Source organism: Ostrea edulis, chromosome 5, assembly GCF_947568905.1.
Source record: "Ostrea edulis chromosome 5, xbOstEdul1.1, whole genome shotgun sequence".
NCBI classification, from domain to species: Eukaryota; Metazoa; Mollusca; class Bivalvia; order Ostreida; family Ostreidae; genus Ostrea; species Ostrea edulis.
The window spans coordinates 56,253,364-56,269,889 of NC_079168.1; the positions used below are offsets into that span (position 1 = coordinate 56,253,364).

Genomic DNA, 16,526 nt, shown 5'->3' on the forward strand with positions numbered 1-16,526 from the left:
TTTTGGAAAGTTTTGAAATGAATGATTTTCATATTTTTTTGGAACCCCTGTGGTATAATGATAAAATAAAGATTCAAAATAAATACATATTTTGCAAGCAATTATATGACAAGGGGTTTCATATAATATCTGATTTATTAGATAAGCATGGTAACTTTATCAGCTACCAGAGTATCACAAATGATTACTCAATTCAGATTCCATTTACTACATATGAGGGATTAAAACAAGCTATTATGCACTCATGGCCTAATATCAAACTGCTTATACATGATACAACTTTTCAACCATATCAACCTGAATTCATTAAAATTCTATGCAAATATAAAAAAGGTTCTAGGAATATTTATGACTATTTAATATCAAAATCACAGCATCGACCTATTTGTGAAAACAAATGGGATAATGATTTAAATTTGCAATTAGATTTAAATTGGAAACATGTATATACAAACATCAAATCTGTAACAAAAGATTCAGGACTGATATGGTTCAACTATAGAATCATTCATAGAATATTGGGTACTAACAAACTCCTACATATATATCAAAAATTAAAAACTCTCCACTTTGTTCAATATGTGCACTAGAACCAGAAACAATTAAGCATATCTTTTTTTTTTTTATTGTCCTTCTGTCTCTACACTATGGACAAAATTATCAGATTGGATTTTTCAAAAATCTGGTAAAAGAATGGGATTTAGTGTACAAACTGTTATTTTTGGTTTTCCAGAAAAAGAACACATGGTTTTAAACTTTATAATCCTCTTAGTAAAGAGATACATATTCCAATATTCAAGAAAGAATGTCAATAATGTTTTTGATGATGTTTTGAAATGTTTATATGATTACTACATTTTGGAAGAAAAACTTACAGAACAAATATTTTACAAAAAGAAATGGTCTAAATGGAAATGTCTTTTCAATTAATGATAACAGCATTTCTTCTTCTTCTTTTTAACAATAAGTACTAGAATATACATGTAATTGTCTATATTGCTTTCTTTAATCTGTATGAGAGTGTGAGTAAAAGGTGTATATGTATTTGTTGAAAATGATAAAAACAATTAAAAATAAATAAATAACTGAATGATTCTCATTAGATTAACTTACGCACAAAGTACCACAGGGGCATGACAATACTTTGAAGCGTTTGCTAGATATAATTTCTGAAGATAATCTTCAAAACATACTATTTGAGTGACCACGAAAAACGGATCAGATATGCTGATCGAGTGATATAAAACTGTCCTTCAGTTTTTTAAATTTGTTTCAAATGATAGATTGCTGGATGTGTTACTTTGTGACCGAAGCCCGAACACAAGATGGTGATTACACATCCTATACTATTTTCATGAAGTGCTATTGATGGGGCATAACATGAGAGAGAGAGAGAGAGAGAGAGAGAGAGAGAGAGAGAGAGAGTAAATGCATCTTACTTAGAGCATGTCTTGTTCTCTTGTTTCTGTTGGTCGCTCAAGTCACCGAAATTTTTGTGTTTTTGTTTTAATATTCCATGCTCCATACCAAGTCTGGTAACTGATAGACGTACCATATTCAGAAAGCGCGACGCCCTTCCTTGATTGTTGCCAATCATTGATAATTATTGGTCTAATAATTAAAAATACAAATTCATGGTTACCCAACCATGAAGCTTGGACTTGTGGTGCACCAAGTTATTTGGTACACGCAAAAATCTTTTGTTCGAGGTGTGGAACATGTGCTAATGGATTTCTGGCACCTGATCCCACCTCTGGTATATCCAGGGGTCCATGTTTTGCCAAAGTCTCTATTTGTTATTGGTTATAGGAGTTATGAGATTAATCACTGTTCGTTATCTTCACTTTTCATGAGATTGAGCACTCCTCATTATCTTCAAGTGTATTGAAAACTGTAGTACTTTTAAGGTAGTCCTTTGTGATTATGACCAATTCATATAAATGTAATTTCACGCTATCTATTAGCTATTTTAGATTTATTTTGCATATAATTATATAATGTGGTCAATTTTTCTATGAATTATGTTAATTTTAGCATGTTTTCGAAGATCTCATCTGAACAAAAATCAAGGATGCACTACTATGTTGATTTACATAGTATGTGTGTCGTTTTCAGATGAAATGACGTGTCCTTGTTTCAAAATATGACCTCATTAATTACTTAGCTGGTTTTATCGGAACGTTTACAATACTGACATTTACAAGTAACAGCAGTGGTTTTGATATGAAACAACCCACAAGATTAAGTGACATTTTAAATAACTTCATATAAATAAGACGTAGAGCGATCGCTTTGCATGTGAGAGGTACCGGGATCGATACCCAGATTTTCCACCCCTTTTCTGTTAATAATTCCTTATTCTCTACTGTTTGTTGTCTAACATTTGCATATGGTGTTTCATAACTTACATCTCTTAAATTGTTCTCGATCATCAAACAAGAATACACCATTCTGATTCTACTTACCGCTACTCTAATGTTGATATTAAGGTAGCTCATAACACTAAAATGTTATTGAATGGCTCGTTCAAATACCTTATATAAAGTATTGTTTCACCATCGAAAGAGTGATACAAGTTCTCGATTATTTAAAATGAATTTTGTGATGTTCCCAGAAGGATAAAAAATGTGTTTTGTTCGCAAATAAGATACTCTAGAATCCAAAGTTTGCTGTAATTTGACCAATGATATGAATACCTAACAAATTATTCCTAAAAGATCCGAGAGACATTCTAATATCAAATTCAAACATATTCATGAAAATTGAAAACGGTATATGTTGATCTATTTGTTTAATCTACGGATAAAATTTTCAAAAACATGTCAATTAGAAAAAAGATATACCAGAGAAATACATTTTTAAAAAAGAAATTGAAATGAAATAATCAAAATTCAGATATACTGCGATTTTTCCAATTTCAACCAAGCCCGATCGGAATAATAAAAAAAGAAATTAGTCATAGAGAGCACTGTAGTTAGTAAACTACATTCTCTTGGTGTAAAATGATCTGCAAATTAAATGAATTTTAAAAGAAACTAATATCTTGATGAAAGTGCATAAAATTTACAACAGTATAATTTTTTTTTTTATAATTTCTATCAAATTGATCAGGATCGGTACTTTTTTCTCTTGTTTGATTCAAACGATATATCTAGAATTTGGTCATTCCTTTCAATTTCTTTTTAAAATATATTTCTTCGACATATATTTCTTCTAACTAACATGTTTTAGAAGATTTTGTCCGTAGCCTTAAAAATATTTACAAATAACGTTTTAAATTGTCATCAATCTTATTTTTCTAAAAACAAAATAAGAACGTACATCAATATCTATGTCTTGTAGGCATGTTTTATTAGATATTCATACCATGCATCAAATCACAGCGAATGTTAGACTCTAGAATCTCTTATTTGCAAACAAAACACTTTTTTCATCATTCTGCAAAAAAAAACAAAAAAAAAAAAAAAACACAGAAAAGCATATAAAAGAACTTAGAACATTCTTACTTTTTCGATGGTGAAATCATGCTTTATACGAGGTGCTTAAACGATTAAATACAATTTTAGTGTAATGAGCCACTTTAAAAAGATGCTGTCAGTTCCTCATTGACAATGTTTACGTAGTATTTGGTGATCAGGTCTTTCAACAGTCAGTTGTAATTTCCATAAGCACAAAATTTGCTCCTTTATTAGCTGACCTGTTTTTGTATTCCTAAGATGCTAAATTTATTCAAAAGCTTCTACATAAGAAGCAAAAAAGCTCTTGCTGTTACCTTCAACAAGACATTTAGATATATCAACGACGTTTTATCTATTAATAATACTCATTTTCATAAGTCCATTTGATATATTCCATTGAACTCGAAATAAAACACGTCACAGAGTCAGTCATATCTCCTTCATATTTCGATATTTTATTGAACATAGATGTTAACAGCAAATTAACACTAAACTTTATGATAAACCATATCATTTCAGCCTGTAGATCGTTAAATGTCCCACATTTATGTAGCAATATTTCACTATCACTTTATATGGTGTTCATGTCTTCCAATTGTTCTGCATGTGATTAAATTTCAATTCGAGGCAAGTTACTGACAAATAAATTGATGTTATAGGGTTTTCAACAGTTTCCTTTGAAGTCAAAATTTCGTAAATTATATGGTCGTTATAATGATCTCATTTCCAAAAGCAACCTTCCGTGAGGTCAAATGCTGTCTGACTTGTTTTATATCGATTGTTCAGACGTTCTTTACATACTGATTTTGATTACAGATAACTCCGTTTACCTGATCAAGATAGAGGGCTCAAAGCGTATGTAACCTGTCAATAGGGGATGCTTATTCCTTCTGTTAACCTTTATATTTTTGTGAAAACTTCAAGAATACGTTTTTAGAATTTCTTTTCCATTTTTCTAGCGCAATATCTACTCTCTATTCATATCTCTCTCTCTCTCTCTCTCTCTCTCTCTCTCTCTCTCTCTCTCTCTCTCTCCGAGTTACATTCTTAATTCTACAGGTTGACAAGTCAGTAATATGTCAATAGAATTTTTTTAATTTAATAATGAGAAGCTATTAAAGGCTAAATTTAGTAAAACAAACATTTGATCACAAGGTGACACTTTAGCATGAAAAGGTAAAGATAACTACTATATAACATCATTTCTTTGTCCTAATCCTAGTACATTGTAGTTTTGTTTTTCAAATGTGATGGGCATTTAACATAATAAAAACAGGCCTTACTACCTGTAATGAATGTAAAGAGAAGAGTTGTAAAACATCAACCTGAACACATTGAAGTGCTTTAGAAGTTCTATAAAGGTAACATTCACACGTTACGTCATCGTCTATCTGGAAAGTGTTTATATTAATTTTTCATTTTAAAAATGAAATAAATATACCAAATCAGTTTCAAAATTAAGATGTCATTAAATAAGAAAACAATTTTGAAAAATTTACATATGAGCTACACAGATTCAAATCCCCACATCCTTTGATTTGTAATAAGTGCCTCGGTAGCGAAGGATCAACCATGAATCTTGGTTTTAGGATCCAATCAGAGAATCGGAAACCACAATTCAACAAATCAGGTGAAGTCCAAACCAGAATTCAAACCACAAATTAACCAATCAGAATGATTCTCTTATACCTGTTCAGATTCTCTTATAATCAGCATCATTTGGAATGAGAGTACCAAACTCCCGTATGCGTAACCCGGACGGAGTTTACCCAAGATTGAGCGGAGGTATAAATGTCTAGGTGTTGCGTGATTGGCTAATATCAAGAGTGAAATTATTTGGAATTGAAAGAAATATTATAGAGGTTCAAATTAATTGTCAGGATGAAAAATTATCGCACAAAATCGAGAAATGACTGAGGAAATTACCATGGTAGGGGTGTGCTTAAAATGAAGTGTATAATTTACTGCAGATTGCTATGTGTTGTAAAAAAGTACAAATATGGCCTATAAAAGGCACGGGACCCTATATATTTTTTGTCATTTTTTATCAACACTTGGAATGAACTTTGAAATGTTTGCGGTCATTTGTTTAAAATCGATATAGTTAATTAGTGAGAGGGCCAAAGGTTAACATTGAGGTCTATGGGAAATGAATTGGTACCAGGACTTGAAGCTAGCTTTTCATGCCACCAGTCCAACCGGGCTTATGGGGTATAATATCAACCAGTCCGCAGAAAAAAATACCAGTCCGACAAAGTTTTCCAGAAATAATTAAACATATTCCGTTAATGTTATCAAAATGAAATTTAACTCAATATGCCTCAGACAATAATGTAACACTTAATATGTGGGATTTATAATTTACGAATCAGATACGTCTGATATCTACAGATCGAAGTACATGTAGATCTATGCCAAATGTGTGTATAAGATTTCAAAAGTATATTTTCCAAAATGCTTTAGAAAATTTACCAGTCCCATCGGACTGACTAAGACAAATATCAGTCAGTCCGCCAGACTTTTAACCAGTCACAGACTGACAGGCATATGTTAATTTCGAGGCCTGGGTACTCTTTTCCCATTTAGCATCCTGAAGTCGGCCATATTGGTAAAGTACTTGACCTCAATATTTTGTTGACTGTATACAAGTGTTTTTTCAATTAATACCAGGACTTTTCAAGGTGAGTTGACATATTGTTAATTGTAAAATTTTGTTAATTAAGGCTGAAAATCTGATGGTCTTGCATAATAACTCTTTATTTCTTTCTTATTTTTTTTGAAATCCCTTTTTTAAAAATGATATTTTGGAAGTTGAATGTAAATTTACAAATTATCAACCTATGATTATTTATGCCAATTACAATATATAATCAGGTATAGATAAGATGAAAATTATTGCCATTTTTAAACAGGTGTTTTTCAGATTCATGAGATTGATCAACATTGAATTTTAGGAAATTGTCTATTTAGCAGCATTTTCTGAATTACCAAGGAAGTTCATTTTATGACCTACCTATTTTGTAAGTTAAATGTAAATTGAAAAGTTATTGACTTATGATAAGTCACACAAATTGCAATTTTTTTTTTTAGATCTACACTGAATTAGGGAATTGTCTATTTAGCAGCATTTTCTGAATTACCAGGTAAGTTTTATAACCTACTAAAATGAAACATAATCCTGTAAAGGTCAAAGGATAATTTGGTCATTATCGTCTGGTCATAAGCAGATGTTATTTTTGTGTACTTCAGAATGAAAATGAATGAATTGTAACCAACATTCCGAAGAATGGCTTCAGGGCAGCTGTCACTAAGTGAAAGCAGTGCAGCTAAGGCGCTTAAGGAGGAACACCGGGAAAGGAATCGAGCGGAGTCCCAGAGTGCCACCAGGTTGAGAACCCAAGCTGAGCTGTCTGTGAAGAGGAAGGGTGGGGATGTATCCAACACCAAACATGTACTGGGACAATACACAATCCAGTTTGGGCAGTATCGGTATAATATTTTGATATTTTCTTCGCTTGCTTTGAAGAAATGAATTTGATAAGCAATTCTAATTTGAATTAAACACATAAAAATTTATTATTCGAACAACTGTTTATCATTACACCCCCCCACACACACACACACCACACACTTACTTTTGATCAGATACGAAGAGTATGTAGGAATCAGCAAGTCAATGTGTGTGTCAGTCTGAAGTCTGAAAAATAATGTCATTTAGCCAGTCATTGTTTTGAGACTGCTATTTATCTGTTTGTCTGTACATAATTAAATGATTACAGAAATATTAAATCTTATCTAATACACTTGAAATTTGTCCTAATGACTTAATGACATCATCAGTGATTGATAAATCTTTAATTTTTTTTAAGTGGAATGTCATTCAAGTGGCTGTTAGAAAATGCACCGGGATGGGTGGCATTTCTTGTTACCAGTATGGAAATATCTGGAGAAACTAAGAGTACTGGCAACAGGTGGGTGAACAAGATGGCCCTCAAGAAGTACATGTCTATGTTTGATTAGGGTAAAGAACTTGTTCGACGGAAGAAAGAGGAGATGGCAAAACAGCAGTCAAAGTCTGGTGAGTCTGCATCCTTTCATTTGAGAAACGGTTTATTATCTTACAGTAACTCTGCAGAGTCTTTTTTCTCAGGCCTCTAATATTTTATGTATAATAGTAACCTGTGTGCCATAATAACAGACATTTAAAAGAAGAAAATTTGTATGCAATTTCTAGTAAAGGTGCAACCGGCTGTGGAGAAAGGGAAAAAGAGCAATACAGAAGTTGAAGACCACGAGTTGATTGCTTGTTTAGAGGAAATAGAGACCAAGAGCCAAGGTAACCTCATTAACACCAAGAAGACTGTGTTTAAAATAAATACTTAAAACACAAAATGATGGGTAAAATTTACCAGTAGGTGACCCTGCGCACTATTTAAGATGTAGTTACAATCATTTAAAATACATCCTTATAGATGCAAAATTAATACAATAATTTTACTGGGTCTTTTGTATCCTAACTACGGTATTATTTCACAGACATGTACCTGTAAATATTTAATGATCAGGTTTGGGATGCTGTTAATATAACCTCGTGCAAAAAGAACTGGTAAATGTACTGTAAAAGTTTACAATTTTTGTGTTTTAAGTGGACTATTATAATAAATTCATGCGATGTAGAAGAATGTGATATACGTTTGGCTGATTGCCTTGAATTTGTAAATGAAATACTGATTGATCATCGATTTGACCTGGATTTTTACTGTTCACAAATGGCACAAGATGTAAACAAATTTTCTTTACTCTGAACACTGGAGAGTTCAGGGAAATAATCAACAGACATAGTCACCTGCTGCCCAATCCTATGTATGTATTCACTATTGTTTATATATATATATATATATATATATATATATATATATATATATATATATGCATGAATAGATTACCAATCAAAATTAGAAAGAAAAAATACATGCAAAACTTGTACATATTCGATTGGTGTTTGTCATGCTGTGTTATTACTGTTCTGATTTTAAAATGATAGATGTATGTTGAAATGGCAGGGTGGTACTGTACAGGTCTACGGCAGTGAGTAAGTATAAACAAATATATAGTAACCGTGGGTGTGTAATACTGTATGTGTGGCTATGGTGTGTCATTGTCGTGGTATATAGCATAAACACTTCTTTTCATTTCAGATTTGCTGCTTTATAATATGGGATATGCTTCCAGTCATTGTGTATGTTTCCATGTATCCATGTCATTAAGTATGTATACAGATACTAGCATATTCACTTTAACCACGGTTGTTTTCAATCACCAATTATGTATTCATTATCAATTGTCAACGTAGTATGGGGCATATCTGTAACATATTTCATTTGATTACATATTTCAACAATTTGTAGTTTTTATGCCCCCGAGATCGAAGATCGAAGTTTTTGTCCTGTCTGTCATTTTGTAATTCTGTAATTCTGTCTGAAACTTTAACCTTGCTAATGACTTTTGAACAGTAAGAAATAGAGCTTTGATATTTCACATGAGTATTCCTTGTGACAAGACCTTTCCATGGGTACCAACATTTTTGACCCCGTGACCTTGACCTTGGAGTTTGACCTACTATTTGAAAACTTTAACCTTGCTAATAACTGTTGAACAGTAAGAGATAGAGCTTTGATATTTCACATGAGTATTCCTTGTGACAAGACCTTTCCGTGGGTACCAACATTTTTGACCCCGTGACCTTGGAGTTTGACCTACTTTTTGAAAACTTTAACCTTGCTAATACCTTTTGAACAGTAAGTGATAGAGCTTTGATATTTCACATGAGTATTCCTTGTGACAAGGTCTTTCCGTGGGTACCAACATTTTTTACCCTTGACCTTGGAATTTGACCTACTTTTTGAAAACTTTAACCTTGCTAATACCTTTTGAACAGTAAGTGATAGAGCTTTGATATTACACATGAGTATTCCTTGTGACAAGATCTTTCTGTGGGTACCAACATTTCTGTCCCTGTGACCTTGACCTTGGAGTTTGACCTACTTTTTGAAAACTTTAACCTTGCTAATAACTTTTGAACAGTAAGAGATAGAGCTTTGATATTTCACATGGGTATTCCTTGTTACAAGATCTTTCCGTTGGTATTGAACCTTTTGACCTTGACATTTGACCTACTTTAATTTTTTTTTTACATTGGTTATAACTTCTAAATGGTAAATATTAGAGCTTTCATATTGTACATGAGCATTTCTTTTGACAAGATCTTTCTACTGGTACCAAGATATTTGCCCTTGTGACCTTGGCCATCTTCGGAATTGGCCATTATCGGAGGCATTTGTGTTTCACAAACACATCTTGTTTTGTTTTTTAAAGAATAAATCATGTCAGAAAATGTTATTTAAACAGGAAAATATAAATATTTTCAACTTTATAATTATTTCTTATTTTTTCCTTTATAAATCTATAAATGCACAAAATATTTTTGGTCTAATTGTCTACATGTCTTTTCATAATAAAGCTTCACAGCAAATCAAGCCAGTCCCAGATGTTTCAGCTATTGCAAGGACTAAAGATTCTGTAACAGGTATAGCAGACCAGAAACTGGATTATATAAAAATTGACTGTTGTAAATGTGCATGTTTATTGTATCTAAAGACACCCCGGTATCCTTTCGATGTTAATTAGTTACAAAGATCTGTTAATTGTAATAGGAACCCTTGCAAAGGACATCAACTTCCAAGTGTTCCTGCTGGATGGCCTGTTCAGGTGGAATTCTGACCGGGAGAGTTCTGCAGTGGTCAATGTCCATATGGAGAGCCAGAGCCCAATGACGTACAGTGGACCTATGAAGAATACAGTAAATAAACTGGCACAGGAGGTTTTGGGTAGAGATATTTTCATTGGCTACAAACCATTTGGAAAATACACAGGTATGACAAATTATGGTATGGATTTTATATGGATGGCCTACAGTTACATGTAAAACTTTTGCAAAGCTGATGCTGTCTGTAGAAAATCATTTCAATACAGTGTCTACCATGCTAAAACATATGATATACAAGAGTGTTAATTTCCATAATTTTAAATCTGACAACAACTCTCTTTTTTTTCTATAGGGGAGCGCATTGGAATAGAGTATCTCTACTCTCAAATTGGAGAGAGCTTAACAAATTACCAGGAGGCTGCCTGGATTCTCTCAGAGGACACTGACACTGAAGAGCAGGAGGACTCGGGTGATCTGGATGAAGGATTTGCTGAGTTGCAGGAGGAGGAGATGCTAGATCCTACTATTCCAACAAGTGCGGTCGTGGTTCCTGTGTCACAGGATGAACATTTGACCCAGGAGACAGCATATATTTCTCCTCCTCGGCCTATCCTTCGCATTCCATCTAACAATAAATATAAAAAGCTGATGGAGCAGACAGATCAAGGTTTCAATTAAAAAACATACTTTTAACATTAGATTTTTTTTTCTTCATTTTTCTACTTCTTATTGAAAAATTATTTGATTGTAATGCAACAGAAAATATTACTTTTCGTATAATTTAAGAGAAATATTTATGTTCGTGTGAAAAATACAACTAATGACATCCGATTCATTGTAGCTGAAGCCCCTGACGTCTCACTGCTGGTTAAAGAAACAGAGAAAAAAACCTGGTTGTGCAGGAGGTAGTTCTGATGAAGTAAGTATGTAAAGGTTATCTGGGCAAATTTAATTCAGATATGATTTCTTATCATTTAGCATGCATTTCTTTTTTCCATCCATATATTTGTCATATGTACATGTAGAATATTGTATATTTAGGACACGGTGGGACCAGACAACATTTATGGGTACTCTAGGGTGCTGGCATTGGCAGAATTTCTGGTAACTCTGCGAAACAAAGCCACAATGTCTACAGTTGAAGTGCGACAGTTGGAAGACTTGTGGTCAGCACTCTCAGAGTACGACAAAAGTAGGACGGTTTTCCCACCACGGTTTTCTAGAGACCCTCCTCAGGGACGTTTCAGAAGCAAGAAAAAGAAAGTAACTCCCGGTGTGGAGAGCATTGAGAAGTAAGTTCAGTTTATTACATACATACAAGTGAATTTGGTTTAGCATTAATTAACAATTTCAACTTTTATGTCTGATTTTTTATATTAATGTATTGTAAAACTTGAAATGTTACAAAAATTCAAATTACTGTCAATTAACTGTTCATTTTTGTAGGGTAATTCTTGGCCCTAACCAATTGCAATCGCTACACGGAGGCCACTGTGGAGAAGCTTCTGGAAATTTACGCAAGTGATCAACGTAGGAGAGATGAAGTAGTTGTGACAAAATGGTCTCTCGTACTCGATGCTTACCATCGAATTCGGAAGACCATTTTGAACAACCACTTAGCCATGAATGCCACCAACATCCAGCTTCCTCTCTTAAACAAAAAAAAAAACACCACTCCAGCAGTGGTAAGTCAAAATTTATGCTTAAGAAATGTGTTTATGATATTGTGCTCAACAGTGTTTAGATTACTACTTGCGTTGTGAGATTACATGAAACATTGATATTGGTTTTTGCATGGTATTTATCTTGACATGTTTAAAACTTGCAGGTTTAATCAGAGGAGTAAAGCACAGGACAAAAAAATTCTTATACAGGGTCTCGAGTTGCCTTCTCCAAAGATGACAATAGCAAAGGTGTTAGATGCTCTTCCAAAACCAACTTCCCTGCCTTCAGGAGGAGCAGATACATTTAAATTTCATGATCCACCATCAACCATTGGTATGGCAAAACTGAAAAGCAGACCAAGAAAGCCCACTTCCACACCCAGACCGTCAGTGGCAGTTCCTATTCTTCCTAGTCCTACTCTTGCTTGCAATACTGGAATCACCTTTCAGCTAGTCTCTAAGGATGGCAGCTCTACAGTGCTGATTCCATCCAGTGGTGTTCCGTACTCTACAGAGCAATACCGAAAACGCAAACAAGAGCAGGATGAGCGTGGGAAACCCAGGAGGAAGTATGTCAGGACTGCCACGACAGTCAAGTGTAGTAAGTGTGGAGAGGACAGATCCCACCAGGTCATAAACAGTACATGGGATACCGTTACTGCGTAAATAAAGACACCAAACCATTTACAGAGTGGAGAGATGATTTGCAGAAGGCAGGAGTGGCAAGGAAAAGAAAATATGAAGTAGTAGGTAGCGTGTCAGTCTCATAATCACAAAAGAACCATCTGAAGGTCGTGAGTTCGATCCTCACCCGGGGCAAATGTTTTTAAAACTGCTGCAGAAGGGGAATACTTCAGCAGGAACATTATACAAGTCTTATTTATATTCTCCCTCACTTTGTTCGTCCGAATATAAATTAATTATACTCTGAATTTATATTTATAAATATGAAAAACATAAAACACCATGTTTGGAATGCTGCTCGTTAGAACGTTTTTATTAAACACAAACCAATCCTTATAAATACAACAACAGTGCATATATCATATTTTAAAACATTTTGTTACGCAATCCTTAATCTTTTTAGGCTTTTATATAGAAGAAAGTCCACTTGTAGTGAAAAGGTTACCTGTAGGTAGTATCTGTCCATTCTGAAAAAATGATGGACAGCAATTGTCGACTCATTGGACAGTGTCAGGTAAACTCAATAACTTAATAGATGTCTACAGGTAGAAAGACAATACGTTTGTCAAAGAGAAACAAATTTAATTTTAAATTCCCTACAAGTAAGAATCAACACAGATATCGGAAAAATCACTGAAACACTTAAAACGATATTTCCCCTTAGTAGAATTCTTTGCTTCAACTTTAAGATTCACAATTCAAAATTCCATTGGCCATTATTATATCGCATCAAAACTTTTTGAAAGACATATTTCCATACTGTATTTGAATTTTGTTGGATTCAGAGGCACATTCCAAAAATTATTCACAAGGCTCTTTTTATGTTTTCTTAATTAGCATATCCTAATTCTGAATTATTATTTTCGCTTTCATGAATAATTTCATTTCACGAGATGAGCGGATTGAGTTCTTTTGGTTGGCGTTAATTATTTCCTCATCCAAATATTCGAAAACAATGCTTTTCAAATCAAAATTTGGCTCCATAACTTTCTCACTTTCCATATCCAGAATATAACACTAATTAAGATAGTATTTGCAGTACTTTCATTAAAATCCCTGAATTTTGATTGTGCAATGAAAATGGTCTCCCCATCAGACCAGTACTATATAGTGAGTGAATATAAAACCTGCAGTACAAGACTACTTACCTGACACTGTCCAGTAAGTGAACAAAGGAAACAGACTTCTACGCAAGACTGGTTATATTGTCAGACTATTCAAAAATAGCTTTATTCATAATTATCATTGTCAGTGAGTTTACCTGAGACTGTCCATTCTTAGAACAAGAGATGCAATATTTTAAGTAGGATATAAGCCTCAAACAGGCCTCGATCAGTTCTTTCTCTCACAGAAAAGACATCAGTTCTTTCTCTCACAGAAAGGACAATTTTTTTTACAAAATTAATTGGCTTCCACAATACCTGCTATGCCTGACTCACGTTCTAACCGAGCTGTAGAGTGACCTATTTGAACAAGCATTCCTATTTATCTGATCATACCACGTGACACACAGACACCAAAATGCACACACAGCACTTTGCATTGAAAATCAATATTCATAACGAAAATGATATTAATCATATTCTCCCTCACTTTGTTCGTCCGAATATGAATTAATTATACTCTGAATTTATATGTATAAATATGAAAAACATAAAACACCATGTTTGGAATGTTGCTCGTTAGAATGTAGAATCAACAAAGAGACCAGGTACAGCTACGACAATTTTGATAAAGATAATTACATCAAAATACCATTTGACACTTTCAATATGTTATCTACGGAATCTGTTATATAATTTTCCCTGGAATAGTCCGTTTTCCACCAGCCATGAATTTTAATGAGACGCTCCGACACATTTTTTTTCGGCTGCGGCTGTCGCTCCACCACTTCGCAGACTATGCAAACCAAACGCTCTAGAGTTCACTCCAACTTTATGCAACGCCTCTAACAACAATTCTCGAGATCTTGTATAAGATAATGGCTTGTTGATATTGCATAACATGTATTTTCCTTTCGACTTGTAATACCTAACAGCTCTAAATACATAATCATCTAATTTGTCTTAAAGTCTCAATATACCTGGCCAATACGAAGATAAAGTGACCAGGGTTAAAATGTAAATATATTAAAAGAGTATTTTATAGAATTTAGATAGTTTCATTGTTATTGATATCTGTATTAATATAGGGAGATGACCATTCTACATTGATCCAGTGCCTTTTTATGGGATTCGAGACTGAGATGTATGAGAGTTTAACTTCTAGGCGGGCAATTCTACTTTCACTTTAAACGGTAAGTTGAAAAGAGCATGCTGCATCTTTGATGTAAAATATCTCGAAAAGGAATCAAGGACCCTATTGCAAATTTGGCCTTGTTGGAAAGGTTAGGAATTTTGCTGAAAGTTGATATCTGTCATTATACTGGGAAATTTTGTTTTTTGAATTAGGAGGGGTTGAAAATGGGTATATTTTCCTCATTTTTGTTGCTTTTTTACTTCCAGGATGGCAGGTGCCTGAGTGTATCTTGACCCTTTTTCCAGGCTAACATTAAATGTCATGATGGACCTTTAAAATCTTTCACATGTGTACTTTCAAGAACCATATACATTATTTTTGAAAATTGGTTGCCATGGTAATAAAATCTGAAAATTAAAACATATGGGCTTCTGAAGGCAAATTTTCCTCCATTTCCTGGTAGTTTGAGACCTAATTTCGGCCAATAACAAGTAATGCTTCATCCAAGACACGGGGCACAGTTTTCCTCCACTCTCCGTAATAGTTATTTCATTGCCACGCCTATAAACGTCGGTTTTACTTTATTCAATGTAAATATTCATGTACAAATTGCTAAAACTTGATATTAGCTAATTCTCTGAATCGCAGAAAACCTGCAAAACTTAACAACAACATAGCCACAGTTCTCACACTGTGCAAGTCAATATTTTCTCTCTGACGCCGAACGCATCGACAATATTTTCCAGAAATTCCGAAGAAATAGGTTTTTTCTTTATTATAGGTTTTGATATTTTTTCCCCCACCTTCCATTAGGAGATGAGTAACACCGTCGTCACAGGGATAAAAGCGCGCACAATGCAGATCATGATACCACTTAATGCTGTAGAATAATGAACGCAACACGGCTTCTGAAACGCTCACTTAAAATATAGTGAGCAAACTTGACTTTGCAGGAAAACTAACTACTTCTTTAGAAATACACCACAGCTGAAATCTTTTGCAATATGCTTCGTACTGATTGACAGTATATTTACATTTTGCATTTTTCATTATATGAAAAAATGATGAATCCGCTGATTTAAATTTTTCTTCTGTCGCCTTGTTCTTGATCTCGGCCCATGTGTCACACACATCTGTAAATAGAAATGAAGAACATATCTTGCTGTCATTGTTATCTAAAATCAACTCGTAAAACCAAAAACATTACTCCAAAACATCTTTTGAGAAAACACACTGGACTTATCAGACACTGGCATAAAGAATTTTTTTGGATGCTTATACTCAATAAATTCCTGAACATAACATTTGTATACTTGTCCCCTTTCGTCCCATACAATTGGCCAAAATAAAGATGACAACCATTTAGGAATTATCAGATCACAAACACATGTGTTTTAACACTTTGCATATGAGAGAAGGGGGAGGCACTATCCAACAGTTTTCTCTTGTCCAATCATGCACAAACGCATCCACAGCAGAATTACCTGGATTCCAGTATTTTGAATAAAATCTTTCTACTTTGTTATTTTTACAGTTTGCAAAGACATCTATTGTAAATGGACCCCACAATTTGTCAAAATATTTGAAAATGTGATCAGACACGCTCCAATCATCACTGTCGAAAAAACAACTGTAATTATCTGCATATGCATTGTATTATCGAGGTACAAGTATAATACTATACTGCACACAGACACCACAAGTACTTAATGCTAG

General features: G+C 33.8%; 1 pseudogene; it reads left to right on the plus strand.

Annotated features, from left to right (window-relative positions):
• Positions 1-11,352: 11,352 nt before the first annotated feature.
• On the plus strand, positions 11,353-12,554 carry LOC130054970 (uncharacterized; annotated as a pseudogene).
• The last annotated feature ends 3,972 nt before the right edge of the window (positions 12,555-16,526 follow it).